Here is a 17,435-nt window from a genome sequence, read left to right as displayed (position 1 = left end):
AGCGACACAAGTCCTTACTTAATAAAACTGGTTTATTCTTTCTGAATACAACTTTACGATACACTTATTTTCAACAATCACTATATAACAAACGCTATATCAACGAACGTCAACAATACTTCTGACTGCAGTTCAATTACTCACTATCTACACACACATTACATTACATTCACGTTGTCACTCTCTTTTATATAGCAGACTACCCTATATCTAGTAAATGCTAGAGCATTCGCCAAAGTACAGGATAGTTCCAGAAAGTAGAGGGTGTGAGAATAGTCACGTGATCTCGATGACGCAACACTGTTATAAAATGAAGGGAGAACTAACTGATCGATGAGCCTGTCAATTATGACAGGGAGTATTGAAAACACATTGATAAACTTATAAACTAGAAAGTCAGAAATATAAAACAAAATCATTATGAATGAGAACAAGAAAACTAGCACTACACAGAAATCTTGGCTTAGACATTAACAATCTTTAAACACTTCTGATAATAGACAAGAGCCCTACTATAGGGTCTTCATCCACAGCCAACCAAACTAAAACATCGAGTCAACTCAATTTTAGCTGCAACAATTAATACTAACTACTCACTAGACCTTCTTAACCTTATAAAGCTGCATGTAATTATAAAAGTATCTTTTCAAAGTAGAGTGTTCACTCCAAAATAAACACCATGAATCAATCTCTGCTTATTGAGAAATATAACTACATTCTGTTATCATATAATAAAAGTAAGTATTTTGCAAATATCTCCTAAAATCTTTTCATTGAACTTCATTTGTCAATGATGCAGTTCATAGTCCAAAAGTAACCAAAGCTATCCATAAAAAAACAGAAACATGAAATTCTGAGATAGTATTTATTCTCAATTAATGAATTTTAGGTTTAATATTAATAGATTGAGTACATTGTATTAAAGCAATTTTTGTTCCTTAATCATGTTGTTATAGTCCATGTTGTAATGTCAAATCATGTTCTATCTGAAGACTGCATCTTGACAACCCTGAAGCATAATTTCCAAAGCATGCCGTTCCTACCCGCTGATTGTCATAATCCATCTAGTGTACAAATACAATTGATTCAATTGTCCAATTGCACAGAAATCCATAGGTGCTGCATCCAGTGACTTGTCTGATATATCTCTGTATGGAATAGCATGAATACCAATTTCATGGTTAAACAGATATGACACAGAAGAAATTTGCTTATCCAGATGGAGATCCCTCTTCAATACATTATGTATTGTTAGTGGGGGCACATGGACAGCTTTTCCTGCTGACCTCTAGGTTTTTTAAATCTTACCTATTATAAGACATCACAATTTCCTTAACATTGCTGGGGTATAACTTTTTGCAGGTCCCTTTCTGGTCTTGGTATCCCAAGTTAATCCATATTCCTTTGTTTTCCAAAGCTAATAAGCACACAGGATATCCCAACTTTGAAATTCTAAATCCCCATTCTTAACACCTCGTTATGCTTGTTTTTGTTTGTTTGTTATTAAATACAAAGCTACACAATGAGCAATCTGTGCTCTGTCCACTACAGATAGTGTAGCCCGATTTTGAATGTTACACATCTTTATGATTTATTTGTATGAATAGTTTGCATCAAAAAGGGCTGCTACATATCCTCCCCAAAAGCAATCAATTTTCAGTAGTATCACACTAACTATGAAATGCCAAACAATGTCAAAAAGTAGTTTAGATATATATATATACCATTCTATCAACTGTGATTGTCATGTGACTTTCAGATTTTCATATGCAAGATTGTTTTAACACAATACACTTAACCCTCTATACCACATTTTATGAGCACTGTAAAGTATCTTGATAATGATGTAGAATCCTAATCTGGTAATTCTTTATCTTATACAATTTATGTTTATGCTCAAACAATACCTTTTATCATGTACTCAAATAATCAAAAATCATAATTGATATTGTGTATATTTTTGCACCTAAATGTGTCAGTACAGATCTTTATATGTAAATTTTTCATTCATTAACAGCAAGAAATTAAATGAATATGCAACCAAATAAACTTTAAACACCCCATTTTTAATGCCTTTAAATAATACTACAAAATTTCATTCTTTTCAAGAACTTTATATATCTCTGTTAACATAATCTCATTTAGTTATTAGCTATAATTTTCCTGACTGCTGTTTTTACTTGAAAACAAAAAAACAGACCCGAGCTAAAATGTGAAAAACAAAATGTGTTTGAATGTAATACTTTTGATAATATGAAAAGATTCAGTGTTAACTTATTATTATAAGCTAAATGTACAATGTAAATAAGAATAAACATACCTCAAGAATTACACAGCTATCAAAAGATGTGAATATTACACTAAGTGATTTTTAAAAAGTAAAAAAAACAAGGTCAAGAGCAATAAAACATGATTGAATGACAAGAAACATTATTTAATTTGAAAAAAAAAACATTAGTTTGAAAATGGATGACAGAGACAACTGTAGCAGCAAAACAAGTTCTAAAAATAAGAATTAAAATATGTTATCCACTTATAAATTTATAAAGTTATTTAATTTATTATATTTATTTATTTATTAGTTATTATTTATTAATTTATGAAGTGTAATTTTTTATCAATTTTATAAGTTATTAAAAACAACTTATTGTACCAAACAAAATTACATTTTTTCTTCACATATTATGACATTCTTGTAATTATTTATTTTTGATAAAAATAATATTACTTACTGAGAGCTTGACAGAAATGGACCAAACCTGAGAGATGAGGCATAAACAGATACAAGTTGGGATAAACCTTCCACAGGAAGTGGAGTCCACCACTTCAGCTGTACACAATCTTGAATATCAAGAAATTCATATTGTCCTGTGATTTTCAGTTCTAATAAATATTTTCTAACAGTTATAAAAATAATAAGTGTAATACAAATGAAACAATATAAAGTTATAATTTTCCTATACTGAAAATGTATTTCTTATAGGTACTTACCTCTTCTTAGATAAATAGCTATTTTCATTCAGTGTTGCCCTCTATATGCAATTTTTTTCGTATGCAACAGGCCTTGAGGTCCCACATACCCTACGTTCAACAAGGTTTAACTGCATCTTGCATGTAAATCATCATGCAACAACCCTCCACCAATAGGAGTGTGACACACCCTCCTGACACATGACTCCCTCTATTCCACTCTACCGAACTATCTTTTCAAGTTTTGGCAGAAAATGGAATCATTGGTTTTCAGTGGGGAGGAAGGGTGGGAAGAGTTAAGTACCTATTGGAAATACATTTTCAGTATAGAAAAATTATAATTTCTGATATGGTATATTACCTCCACTCACATAATTAACTAGAATCCCACCTTGAATAAGTAGAGGGACTGGTGCAAGGAAAAGAATGAAGCATCCTTCGCAAGTGTCCGAAGAAAACCCAAAAAGAGGAGATCCTCACATTAGAGGATCAAACATGGGAGACCGTACCACTTCTGTACGAGGTATACTCTTTGCCTATTGTGGAAAGAGGTGATGCAAACATAGGCAGAAAATGGGAGGAGCACATCCAAAACGAAGAGAACAATGGTTGTATCTGAACCATTCAATATCTGAATCTCAATCCCATAGATTACATGAATGTGGGTGAGAGTAAAAAGGATGTGCCCCTAGGTGTAGAGTGGCTAGGGCATGACAGACTGTGCAAGGCAAGTCAACTGCATCCAAAACCCAGCTACTGGGAACCAACATCCACGTGGGGGTAGGATGAGGATTATACCATCGGTAAGTCAACTACAATTCAAAACCCAGCCATCTGTTGGGAGAAGGAAAGAAGATTATACTGTCCTCACCTCACGTTCAGCAGACCAAAGGGCAATCTCATACCTATCAATCTGTGAACAAAAAACATGATAACAATATTAAAAATTGTTTGACCAATCCAGGAAACTGACATCTGAATAATTGGCATATGAAAGATGTCCCTGTAAAGTATACACTCCCACTCAAAACCAATCTAACAGGAATCACCCCCAGCACAAAAACATACTCGGTATATGAAAATAATTGAGAGATAGCATAAGAGGAAGAACCATATTAATCTGCAAGTACCACCATTGTGACCTACAACACCGGGAACTGACAACCAGGATAAGGGATCCCAATCGAAGAGGTGAACTGCAATTTTGATGGCTCACTCCAAAGCTACAACATCCCCTCAGATAAACCTGTACAAAGATGAAGCAACAGATTGGAGGACATTTTGTCATCTGCACCAGCAGAACACTGCTGCCCTAGTCTCAACTGAATGGTTTAAAATAATGCTTGGAGATGGCTTGAATGGGTAAGGAAGAAAAACTTAATATAAGTTTAACATAACAGCAAATGTACAACGTTTCAACAAGGTTTGTCATCCTCAGGTACAAGTAGTTTACACTGACACAGAAATATATATATATATATATATATATATATATACATATACAGTATGGAACAAAGAGGTCACATGACTGGATATTGTTGCACGACTTATAAGAGATATCTTGGCACCCCAGGGTGTTGATTTAGAGTAGGGTTGTTTTGTTCAATTAAAATGGATTTCTTGATTTTTCGTTTGTTTATGTTTGGTTCTTTGTTTAAAATTACTGTGTTTTTAATAGGATGCTATGGTTTTTTGAGTTGCAATGGTGGAAAACATGGGATGTTTTTTTTATTGTGTTTTGTGAATCTGGTTTCCAATTTTCTTCCTGTTTCTCCGATGTAGACTTCTGGGCAGTTATTTTGTAAATGACGTTGGTATTGTGTGATTCTAAATAATTTTTGTTTAATAACGATTTTAATTTAGAGCCAGGTTTTTGTGAGAATTTGACCTTGACAGGAATTTTGTGTTTAATGGCTAGTTTTGTCCAAGTATGGATTATTCTTGAGCAGGTTTCAGGGACAAAAGGTAAACTGCAGTGTAATGTTTTGTTGTTGAGTTTGTTAGTATCAATTTTGTTCGTGAGTTAAGTTTTGTTGTGGTGAATGTCAATCTTGTCAAACTTCCTATGTATTTCCGATAGGTACTTATCTCCCCTCATGTATATAGCTATTCTCGTTCAATGCTGCTCTCTATATGCACAAATGTTTTCACATGCCACAAGCCTTGGATTTCCATTTACCCTACGATCAACGTAGTTCAACTGAGTTTTGCATGTAAATCATCACCTGACAACCCTCCACCAATAGGAGTGTGACACACTCTCCTGATGCATGTGACTCCCTCTTTTTGATTCTACCAAACTATCATTTTAAGATAAGGCAGAAAAGAAAGCACCAGTTTTCAGATGAGAGAAAGGGTGGGAAGTGTGAGAGAAGGCAAGTACCAATTGGAAATATATTTTCAGTATAGACAAATAAGAACTTCTGATAAGGTAGATTACCTCCAGTCACATGTACAGCTAGAATCCCACATTGAATAGGTGGAGGGACCGGTACAAGGGATAGAAATAAGTATCCTTCTGAAGCATCTGAAGAATACCCAAGAAGTGTGATCCCCATTTGGAGAGGAACACTCATGGGAGACCACACCACCTCTGCAGCAGGTATAATCTGCACCCAGTGTGGAAATAGGTGTCACATACATGAGTGGAAAATGGGAGAAGCACAACCAAAAAGGGAGAGAAAACAAGTTGGGTTGGGATCTGAACCACAATATATTGGAATCTCAATCCTGTAGAAGAACCATCTACAGACAGGAATGTGGGGAAAGATAAAATGAATGTGATCCAAGGTTTAGAGTGGCTAGGGTATGATAGACCGTACGTGGCTGGTCAACTCCAGTCCAAAATCAAGAGGTATCAGAAAGATAACCTCTGACCCAAACTGTCTTCATCTCAAGTTAAGGAGAATGAAAGTATATACTATGTAAACCAACCAATGAAACAGGCATATGCACAAATCCACAACCAACCACACACATCCGAGAACCCAACATCCGAATGATGGTAGAAAGAGACTGGCATCCCACTGCACAACATCAGCCTCAGGCAGTGAGTGCAAGAGGAAGAACCATTTCCCCAATCTATATGATCCTCTGGATAGGACTGCACAGAAGTTGGAGTGCAATGCCACCCTTCAGGTCCCACCACACAGAAGTGGACTGCATCTAGAAAATATAGCAGCCTCACCCTCCAGATAGAACTGCACAGAAGCTGGGTGTAACATCAACCTCCGGAAACCACTGCATGAAGGTGGAGTGAATGATTAGAGGATTGAATGCCATCTAAACCAACAGAAAATCACCACCCTACTGTCAACTGAATGGAAATGACCACAATCAGGAGGACTCCTTCATGGTCCACCACCCCAGTGGCTCAGAACTGGAAAGTGGCAAGGACTTCCATTCTCCACTTAAAGGGGGACAAAATGGAGAGTCTGGAGGAATACCGACACCAGAGACAGTGCAACTGGTGAAAACCCCTATTTTGAAAAGCATACCATTCCTGGTTTATTTAATTGAAAGGATAGCAAGGGTGTGTAGCTATCCCCTTATACTTTACCCATATAAGTCCATGGGCGTGTACTTCTGGAATGGGCATATTATGAAGCAAAAATATTGCAAGCAAACCTATGATAAATTTTGTGGAATACACCATCTCAACAGTGTGTGTGTTATATGTTATCCACTGATTTGTGTATCATGCTGTGTTTGGAGAATCTCATGTCTCAGAGAGTTGAGAACACTACATGCATCACTGTTTAGACTCTAAGCTTGTATGAGCCATATTGATGGTGGTACTGTACTATCTCCTATACCTTTAACTGTTCTTACATTTGCTAAAGCTTATATACTGCCATGCTATACTCACTGATCTATGAAGGTTACATTCTTTTAGTTTAACAGCAATGTAATACCTAAATAAGGCCTGTGTCTTGCATTTGCTCTTACAAAATCTTCTGTTTTGCCTTTCTGTATCCATCAAACAGTTAAACTCTTTCTGTTTGTTTATTGGCTGGCAGCATGATTGAAGCTTTAACTTTCACAGTAGCATTATGTTCCACATCATAACACATCAGAAAACTCTCACTTGCTGATGAAAAAATATGTGGGGATTTTCATTCTGCTGGCATGACATGCTGTACACTGAAGTTATAATCCCATAGCATTGTTATCTAAGATAAAAGTAGCTTCTGGTTCTTTAAGTTCCTAAGCTACTTCATTGATGCGTGATCTGCACTGAAAGCAATAATTCTGAAATAAAAAGATTGGTGTAAATACTTGAAAAATACTACAAGTTATAGCTTGACCTGCATACATTATAACATGCTATACTAAATCTTACACCCGCAACTGCATTGCTTCAACTACATTGTCACTACATGCATATCTACATTAACCGGGGCTAATGAATCATTTGTCCTCAGGGAAGCTAATACTTACACATCAACAAAGCACATTTTACTGATTGGAGTGACTTTGCACAGTTCACAGACAATCTGAAATGTATATCAACCCTAATCAATGTGAAAAGTGGTGCAACTACCTTACAAAATTAACCGATATAAGCTTATGATATAATGCAACACCAAGAAACTTTCACTTTTATTCAATTGTAACTGGAGTTAATCTAGCACCAGTTGAATTTTTCCAAAGTCCATCCTTACTAATTATATACCCCAGAAACTCAAAATGCATTCACATCAAGGCATATTTCTCTAGCTTCAGTGGAATACCATTGTTACATTATCAGAAGCAATGTGAAATGTATGACCAAAAAATATTATATATGTATATATTACACTGCTTCCATTAACAACCATACAATGCAAGTTATTTCAGTTGATCAAATGTAGCTGGCACATTACAGAGGTCAAAGGGCACAAAAATAAATTCATAAATGCCTTCTCAAGTGCAGAAAACAGTCTTAACTAACTTCACTGCAAGTATCCAGATGCCAGACCTATTTTGCTAAATAAATAGGGTACCTCCCAGTGCATTCAGATACTCATATATGTATGGCAACACAAATACACAGACATGCACTGCTGTGTTTGCCCACTTAATAGAAACATGGTATACCTATTTTCTACTGATGTTGATAATAAAAAAAATTTTTAAGGTTACATGATCTCACTTTTTAGCATTCAATATATCTCAGCACTTGCTATGTTTCTGGTGCTCGAAAGGTAATAAATTTAGTTTGTATGTATAACAGGCAATACAAGTCATTAAGCTTTGCATCTAAAAGACACTTAACAGTTTTAACTATCATCAGTCATAACCTTCTGGATATGGGTAGGCCAATGTATGCATGGTACAACCTTTTTTACAGAGTTAAATTCAAAATGTAATTAAACTATTTTATTATCGATATATATTAATAAACTTGACATCAAAACATAGTTAATAAGTCAAATATTAATCTTACGTAAGTTTTAATTTCTTAATTCTGAAAGAAAATATGTAAATAAATTCCCAATCTTCACTTCTATAAATCACATGATTCTTGTTAGGTCCAAATCACCCATTTTAGATGTCCCGAATTTCAATTACAATTAACATAAGTTACACATTTATGGTATGGATATATTGCTAAGAAATAATCTAAACTTATAGCCACCAATCTTCTTGCTTCAGATAGATATAATCCCAAACTTCAAAATCTCCTATCACATCCTGTCTTTCAGAAAATGTCAATAATTCTCTCTGACCTTTGCTATTAGATTGTTTATAACCAACATAAAGAGAAGACTTCATTTTACTGATCTCCATATAAGGCTAGCTTGTTCTTTCAATATATTTTGAATTATTTGGCCTACAGATTCAGGGTTACTATTGCTAAGGTTACCTTGACTAGATAAGGCAAATATTTTAATCCACTTAAAGCTTAGAAAGCTAGTTAAATTGTAACAGTTCTAGGTCATTGTATTTCTTTTGCATGCTAATATTTTGTGTTCTGAAGTGCATATCAGATATTTGATGTACTACTACCATTGTTACAAAAAAGTAGGGTTAAGTTTCATTGGTGGCAGGCAGAGAGCAAAAAACATGAGGCCAGATATAACTAAATTTCTTGTTTTTTATTTGTTGCCATAAAAGTAATTAAATTTAAAAAATTAGAAACTTATTAGGCTACAGAAAAAATCTCAGTGAAGTATGGAAGCAAGCTGCTCATGCATCAGAGAATTCACTACTTTGTTTTCTGTAACTTGAGTTGTGCACTCACTACATGATTTATAGCTTTGTTATGCAGATTTAGTAGTTAGACATGGTACAAAGAGTAATAAAACAATTAAATTAAATTAAAAATGATGTAAACTTTTACAATACTGAGGCTGTTTAGGATAAATAATTGTAGTTAGCTGTCACAAATAACAGTCATTCTATAAAGAAAAGAGGGCAATTTAGGTTTATTTCACATCTTTTGTGGTAGTTACAAGATCAGTCAGATGGACCAAGCCTGTATAATGTTAGAGTAGAGAAAATAGAAGATAAAATATAGCATTTTCTTAAATCAAAAATGTATTTCCAATAATACTTACTCACACTACAGCTAGGGTTTCTTTCCCTTTGCCCATCTAACCATTGATCTGATTTTATCTCGCTTGCTCTAGTCTTTCATTCCCCACTTACTTTTCATATAATATTGTCAATTTTTCAAAACTGAACCAATCCACAGACTTTAACACCAACTCTTAGTGTGGAAAAGGGCAGGAGACTGTGAGGGAGGTAAGCATTATTGGAAATAAATTTTCGATTTAAGAAAATGCTCTTCCAAAACATACTTATCTCTACTCACACTACAGCTAGAATCCCACATTGATAAGGTTCAGGTGACTGGTGAGGGCATTATCCATACAGAATGTGTTTGCATAGATCATGGGCATGCCAACAGAAGATTAGCACCCTAATGGGAGGAATCGCACTACATCCAGAACAGGTATGCTCTTCACCTGGAACCTAAATCATACACTGCAGGTGGAATTTGACATGGTCCATCATCACCATTGGCCAGGCCCCAACAAGGTAGTCAAGGTTCCAGTGCTCAGGGTTTGAATTATTGGGCCATGGCCCCTTAATCCCACATTGGTGACTAGGGCATTTTGACTGCAATATATATATTTGTGAGTGGATCCCAACATGTAGCTATAGAGTGTGATGGATATACAAGACTGTTTAGTGTAGGCATTATTACTTAATTTATTTTGTGAGTTAATGATCATTTAGTTTTCATCACAGCAATGTGGAAGATTGATTTTTTTAAAGTGTTAGTTGTGACAAATTTTTGTTAGTAACTCTGTATGAGTCATACTTTGTGTTTGCAATTACATTGTTGACATCACATTATTCAAATCATCAGTATTTTCAAGGCCTCAGCGAATAAGGTACATAACTAGGTGGCTCACAAGCACAAGTCAAGAAGTACAAAGTAAAGTGAAGTCAAATGCAGTTCAGTCAGAAAATTAGTGAAAGAAAACTTGAAGTTACCATGCATGTGAGTGATAAGCCATAATGGGCAATATTTTAAAGTGAGTTTCCAGTTTAATAGAGATAAAGAGAAAATTCGCCTTGCCTAAGGGTATTCTACAGTAATTAAACCCATCTGTGTGGACTTTAACTAAGTTAAGGATACAACTGTGGTAACGTGGTAGCATAAGTGAATGATACACTGATATTATTGTGATGAGAGTAGAAAAATATAGTTTGTATTCTCAATTGGATTCTAAATTAATTGAATCAACTTAAGTGGAAATTTTACAAGAAAAAGAGAATTATTTAGAGTTTGAGATACAACTATGATATCCACAGTGTAAGGAATTTTTTTTTTACATACGTTTGACTTGTTTTAAATATATTATTTTAAAACAAGTGGAGTGTGTGCTGTCTGTTTATTGTCAAATTTATCACCAACAAGTCACAGACACCTACTGTAGAGGAATCCAAGCCCATACATATACAAACCCTGACAGAGTGATGTGTTCCAAGCTACTGGAATCCCAACAAGAAGGTAAGCAACACTGAAGTGGACAAACTTTCTCCTCAACCTGAAAAAGGCAACACCCCAAACTCGAAATGACAGGATCCTGTATGCCATACTCAACCTGAGGAAACAAAACTCTTCCAGTCTGAAATTATGAACACTCATCCTCACTCCCAAATCATGTGGACAACGTAAATTCCACTTTTCCCCAGAATTATGGGGAGGACATAGAACAAATGGTGCTCTACCAAGGACCCAGGATGGGACTACTCTGCATTCAGAATTACAAGAAGACAATGGACCCTCTTTGATAAACAATGCATTGAACCAAATATTGATCAAAAAGAAGGGCCACACTCAACTCAACCAGATAGCTGAGCATCAAATCTGAACCGGTATTATGAGTTCCCATGTAGGCTGGTGCAGCTTCTACTGATGTCTGGGAAAAAACATCCAATGTCCTGGTTAGGAAAAGCCCCAACTCCACCCTCTTCTCCAAGAGTGGAGGAAAGTCACTAGAACACTCTGGAGGAATAACCTCTGTCCACCACCTCAGTGACTAGAAACTGGGAGTGATAAGGACTCCCTAGCTCCACTAGTAGAATACGAGGGGGGTATTGGGCACTGGGGAGTCCCAAGGAAGAATGCTCTGGAAACAGTGCAATAAGTGAACCAAGTTCCCTAAATTTTTAAAAGCAACCTGACCCTGATTTATGTAATCTACTGATTAGCAGCAACAGGCTAGATCCCCTTATGCTTTACTCATGATAGACCATGAGTGGTGGTCTGGTATAGTACAGTAATACCACCCAGTCTGCATCTAGGTGATCCTATGAAACACCTCATTTCTGCAGAGCCTGTTGCAATCTAGATGAAGTATATTGTTTTATTGGTTGCTAGTGTTGATTTGGTTTGATAAAAGCACACCTGACTGGGCAACACTCATCCCAGAGTGGGATCCTGTGAAAAAGAGGTAAGGGACCCTGAAAAGGAAAGAAGAGACAAGATTAATAATGAAAATACTCACCCCTCTTTATAATCTAATGGATGTGGGAGAGTTGAATACCCTCACAAAAAGATATTGCCAGATAATGCAAATATTGTGAGATAAAAGTATTGGGGAGTTCCACATACCAGCCCATACAATGTCCTTCAGTGGGTAATTTAACCAGGCTGTTAAGGACATAGAAATGTGATGAATCTGATGAGACATGACTCACAAAAGTCTCCTCGCCTCCAAAGATAGCCCAGAATAAGCAATATGAACCAATTTTCGTACACACTCCATCAAAGTAACTGGGGATAAATCCTGGGAAACAGAAGGGTCACAATGAATAAAATACCATTGTCTAGCACCTCTAAAGGCTTTAATGTGGGCAAGATAACACTTCAAGGCCCTCACTCGACATAACAATCAGGATTTGATTGGTCACAGAGGTGAGAAATAGTGGTCAGATTAATCAGTGAAAAGGATTTATCCCCTTCCCTGGCTGCCAATGTCTTATGTAAGAAGGACCTGTCTGGGTATAGAAGGATGTAGGTATAATGATAAAGTGTCCTATGTACATGCAGTGCAAACAACTCTAACTATTAACGTCCTCAGGTCAACAGCAACGAAAAGTAAACCTTAAGAAAAAGGTGATACATGGTACATGAGGCTAAGGGCTCAAATGGATGTCAAGAAAGAGCATGTAACACCACCTTTATATCCAAGTTAGGTAACAGAAACAATCACTTAGGACAAAGGACCAGAAACTACTTGAGGAGGTCGAAGAGCACTAAGGACTCAAAGAATTTTTGTCTCTTTGAGTATCTAAAGTTAGCCGATAATGTCGCCTTATATAGGGAGATTGTGGAAAATGCAAAACCCTTGTCAGAGAGCCAGGTCAAAAACCAAGCTATGGTTGGCATGTCTGGACAAAGTGGGTTCAACCTTCTTGCAAAATACTACTGTTGATATGTGTGCCATTTCTGTTGATAAATTGTTCATCATGGGACAATGCAGAGTCTGAGACAGGCACATGGCAACATTTTACATTTTTAACTTTATTTTAGAATGGCAATAAAATTAGGAAACTATTTATGTTATCATTAATCATTTCCGTGTTTCATAGCTCATTCAAAGGTATTATTAACATACAAGTGAATAAAATAATCCATAATTATTTTTATTATTATTATTATTCACCAAAGAACTACAAAGCTGTAAGTACTGACCTTGAATGTTCATAAATGATCTTTTCTTTTTCTATACAAGTATAATAAAATTGTACAACACATGTACATGTAGTTAACATGTGACTATAATCTAAGTTTTACAAAGTTTTATTTAAAATGTATACAATAAATGTACCTTAGTAATAACAGTACCTTTTTTAGAATCATTTCTTGAGTTAAATTTCTCCACATCAACCAACATGCCATAAACATGAATTCTTCCAAAACCAGTCACATCATTAGGTATAAATTCATAGTAAATTGTAAGAGAGGGATGTACTAACTGAATGGCAAGACTTGTTGTCAAAGACAGAAATAACTAAAATAATAAACAATATTGATTAGTCTAAAATATTACCTTTATAAAGCAATTTTAACAAAATAACATGTCTGTCTATACATAAAAGATGTATATTAATCACACAGATTATTTAAATGTAATACTTATAATATATATTTCAGCACATTTCTATTAATAACTGAGGTTGGATGCATATATTTCATTCATCACAGTTACCTTAATTATAGATTCTGATCAGAAGAGTGTTAAACTAGTATTTTCAATGTATCTTTAGTCTGCTACAAGTCATTGCCCAGGAGGCAAGCAAAGAGGTATAAAATGCTGTTTTTCAAATACCAATGTTTTAATATCTAAAATACATGAATTACTAATAAATAAATTAATGAATTAATAACAAATATCAGAACATATATATGAACACTTACTAAAAGGTAGAATGACACTTGAAACTGAAATGTGTAAAATCTGTTTTTGTTTAAGAAATTAAAACACAACTAATTAAAGTTAAGTATACCAAATGTATAGATTAAAACGTCTGCATGAAGTTGTATTACAGGCCAGTCAAGTAGGTATATTTCTTTCTTATAAGAAGACTTATATAAACTTAAGCAAACTTCTACATCAATTAGTTCACAATCATTCAAATCTGGAATAAAGTGTTTTGTACATTAAATTTCAGTATGATAAGTACCATTAACCACAGAAAAGAGAGAAAGCACCTGTCCAACCATATCTTGGAACCTGGTTCAGTGCAGCTGGCCAAGAACCATCAAATTGGAGCTTGGATGCTTTAGCACTCTTAGGCATGGAATGGACAACTCTGTTTTAACATGCCCAACAAATAATGTCAATCTTAATCAAGTGACATTTTCACCAAAGACAGAAGCTTCTCATCCTCTCATAACAAACTGATGAATATATAAGAAGCCATTGTAAACCAGAATGTGACATCAATATCAGCAGTAGTTCCAGTCAATATGTAGGTTATTCCATTAACATTAAAAAAAATGTTCCATGAAAAACTAAACAAATTTCTTTAGAAATTCCAACATATAACTATCTGGAATGACTGGAATGAAGTCCAGATTGATGAGAGGTTTCTTGTGAGTTAAGAAAGTGATCTCTTCGCTATGATGTTCCTGAGAATCACAGGGCAGCATTATGATATTTTGACCCAGAAGATGAGGAAAAGATTTGATCCCACAGAAAATAAGGCAGTGGAGAAGACAAATTTAAAGGAAAAAGCCATAGAAAACAAGTGTGAATATGAGCATTTCCCAAATACATAACTGTATCAATCCTTGGGTATCAAAAAACCCTTTAAGCCTCAATGAATTAGTGTCTATGGCTATTTAGAATGGGCACTGCACCCCCTCAAAAATCTGTGAAGAAGCCCAATGTCAGAGTGTTGAAGGTTGGAGGTCTAAGTACAGTTTGATCAAACAACTTCCAAAAAAGAACTCCTAAAGCACAAATACGGCTACAATAGGGACAGCAAGAGCAAACTGCCACCCTCTAATCCATCTTGTGAATGGCAGGTGGGCTTTGGCAAGACAGTGACAGAATTCTTGTTTAATTGTAGTAGTTGGGGATATTTTGTCTAGAAATGTCCATGTTCGTTAACAGGGAAGGAGCAGCAAACTCTCTGAGCAAAGTTAAACCATTATTTGTAGGAAAACTAGTTAATATTGTGGTACAGGACAGTACAACATATTTGCTAACCCCTTAGTGAACACCTACATTTTTTGACATTTTTGTGTTCAATGAACATAGAGAGACAAGCAAGTAAACAACATAACAGTTACTTACTTTGGCTGCACATGGAACTAGGATCACTAATTGGTCATTAGGCACGTTACTTTGGATAAAAGATGTGTATAAATATATATATATATATATATATATATGTGTGTGTGTGTGTGTACATATATGTATCTTTTGTTTATGATTTGATTTCAGTAAAAAGTTTATAGTGTATTTTAGTTTCACAAAGGGTTCCTTTTTCTCTCTTACATTTTATTTTTAGATTTTCAAGGGTTTTGATACCTTTAATGATTACACATTACACAATACATGTACTGGAGGACACTAAAGAGTACCTTGCACTATAACTAACCTGCAGAAATTATTTTACTTGCCATATTCCAATACAAAAATATGCAATAGGAAATAGAAATAAATTGAAGTGAAATCAATATGTTCATATATTTGTAATTGGATTTATTGCACATACCTGATTCTTTCAAAACTGACATGATTCTGATACATTACTATATTAATTAATATCTAAATGTAATAACAAAAACAAACAGTCCTACTAATAATTACCTGTGGCTGATTTTAACTGCCCATGCATACTACTAAGACTAATAAGCAGCATATGGACACACTCAATAACTTTATACAAGGTATAAGAAATACACTGTATGTTCAGTGGACCATCCTAACTTTGGTGATATTCACAGACTACTGGAAATGTGTATTTCCTGCCCTGTGTGATAACAGATGGTTTACATATGATACTGGTGGTATTAGACTGAAATTGTGAAATCTTTTCAATATGCTACTTATCAGTCTTAGTAGTATTCACAAATGACTGAAATCAGTTATTAGTAGGACCTAAAACAGAGAATAACTTATTTCAAGCAGAAAATGTAATTTCAACAATTCTAAGTCTTTTATACTGGAACGTGATATAATTTACTCAATACTATATTCCCACTATATTTTTTTTAATGTGGTCATGTATTTCTTTTAGAAAATGTAATGGAAGCTAATTGCAATACATTTTTCAATTAATTTTAACATGTTTTTAATTGGGATCAAAGTCTTTCAAAACTGAAAACATCATTTCATTAGGTAATTTAAAATACAGTGCTTTTGTTTAGTGTTAACATTGTGGTATTTACTAGCTGACTGCCTGTCATATGATGGTAAATGTTGATTAATTCTTCTTATAAAAATTAAATCTAAATAAATGTTTTATGTTCTGAAAATTAATTATAGTAACCACACATGTATAAAGAATGTTTATTTCCTTTTCTAGAATTTCAAAAAAATAATATTTTTTGTGAATATTTGGTCATCTCCTGTAAGCAGTCCTTGATAAGAATTTTACCTTGTGTATATTTTTATGTTATGTTCAAATCTTCATCTTGATAAAGCCTTATAGATTGATCCATGAAAAAAACTGGTTCTTGATGAAATATTCCTAAATAGTAAAATGTCTGACTCTGAAATTCATTAAATGTGATGGCAAAGGCAATGAATTTTTATATTAATGGGTAAATGCATGAAGGTATGAAAAATGCTTATAAATTCTGCAGCAGCAATTCAACTGTAGGCTGATACCTAAAATACTGAAATTGGTCTATATTTTTCATTTCTTTTATCACTTGACAGTGCCATGCAGGGTGATGATAACTAAGAAACAGGAACTTAGCCCTTGGAGAGAACACCTTTCAAGCACTACATTTCACCACATATGCATGTAGTAAAGTACAATTCGAAATATCATGACCGCTGCAACAGAATGTACTAATTATAAGTGTAGTTTACAGTGCCATGACCACTGCAATAGAATGTACTTTGTTTTATATAGTATGAATGAAACAGTTATATTTGGATATTCATTGATAGTTTGAGAAAACTTCAGCATATAGCTGGAATGTTGTTTTTGCCAACCACAAACCTATACTGAACCCTGAACTTTTGACCTGCCTTTATAATAGGTTAACCAATGCTGATGTTGATTTCTTTATTTCTTACTTGTTTCAGAGTAATCATTCAATCTTTTTTTTATGCTAGACTTAAAGTTTAGATTTTCATCCAAAATGGAAGATGATGTTGATTTTATAATTCAATCCACCCGATGACTACTGGCTACTAACTTTCTTAGTAGGCAATGCAAGTCTTGCTATATTTCATTCCAACAATAAAACTAGTGGACGAATATTTTCGAAAATT

General features: G+C 34.6%; 1 long non-coding RNA gene across 1 annotated transcript in view; it reads left to right on the top strand.

The window, feature by feature from the left end:
• The window catches only part of LOC111087816, a 7,843-nt gene extending 5,545 nt beyond the window's left edge, over positions 1 to 2,298 (top strand). The window contains exons 2-3 of the long non-coding RNA XR_002612453.1: positions 800 to 805; positions 2,288 to 2,298. This is a non-coding gene — a long non-coding RNA (uncharacterized LOC111087816). The remainder of the gene's footprint in view (positions 1 to 799; positions 806 to 2,287) is intronic.
• Positions 2,299 to 17,435: the final 15,137 nt, after the last annotated feature.

The sequence above is a fragment of the Limulus polyphemus genome, unplaced genomic scaffold (assembly GCF_000517525.1).
Source record: "Limulus polyphemus unplaced genomic scaffold, Limulus_polyphemus-2.1.2 Scaffold2691, whole genome shotgun sequence".
Taxonomy (NCBI): Eukaryota; Metazoa; Arthropoda; class Merostomata; order Xiphosura; family Limulidae; genus Limulus; species Limulus polyphemus.
The sequence above is the reverse complement of the archived record's forward strand: the minus strand, read 5'-3'. Positions and strand labels throughout refer to the sequence as shown.